We start from the raw sequence: 715 nt of genomic DNA, 5'->3' as shown, positions 1-715 counted from the left end.
TGCAGAGACCAGAATTTGACCACCAGAACCACATGCCTTGCTGGACCCAACCCTGGGTGTGCTGAGCCCAACACTGAGTCTGGGTGTGGTGGCACATGCCTGTAATCCCAGTGCTGGGGAAGCTGAAGGCAGGAGGATCACCATGAGTTTGAGCTGATTAGTGAGACCCTGTACCAAATACATTAAAAAAAAAATCTTATATAATTTGGCAGTGAATCCACGAGGACCTAGGCTTTCTTAATTTTGGTAGTTTTTTGTTACTTCACCAATCTTAATTTATGATACTGCATTATTCAGGATTTTTATATCTTCTTGGTTCAGCTTTGGTAATTAACACATATCTAGGAATTTATACTTTCTCTGAGTTTTCTATTTTATGAGAGTATTGGTCCTCAAAGTAGTTAGCAATAATTTTCTGAATTTCAGCAGAATACATTGTGATTTCACCTTTTCCATTTGAGTGCTTGGATTTGGATCTTTTCTTTCCTTATTTTGATAATGTTGGCTGAGGGTTTGTCTATCATGTTTCCTATTTCAAAGAACCAGTTCTTTGATTTATTATTCTTTGTGTTTCTATTTGAGTCTCAATTTTATTAATTTCTGCCATGATCTTTTTTTTTTTTTTTTTTTTTTTCACTGTTTCAATTCATTTATTCTATCGCCCACTGTCAGGAAGCACACAGGGAAGGTGGGTGAATTCCTGGAGCCCAATGTG

The sequence above is a fragment of the Octodon degus genome, unplaced genomic scaffold (assembly GCF_000260255.1).
Source record: "Octodon degus isolate 3935 unplaced genomic scaffold, OctDeg1.0 scaffold00042, whole genome shotgun sequence".
NCBI lineage: Eukaryota > Metazoa > Chordata > Mammalia > Rodentia > Octodontidae > Octodon > Octodon degus.
Note: the sequence above shows the minus strand (reverse complement) of the source record.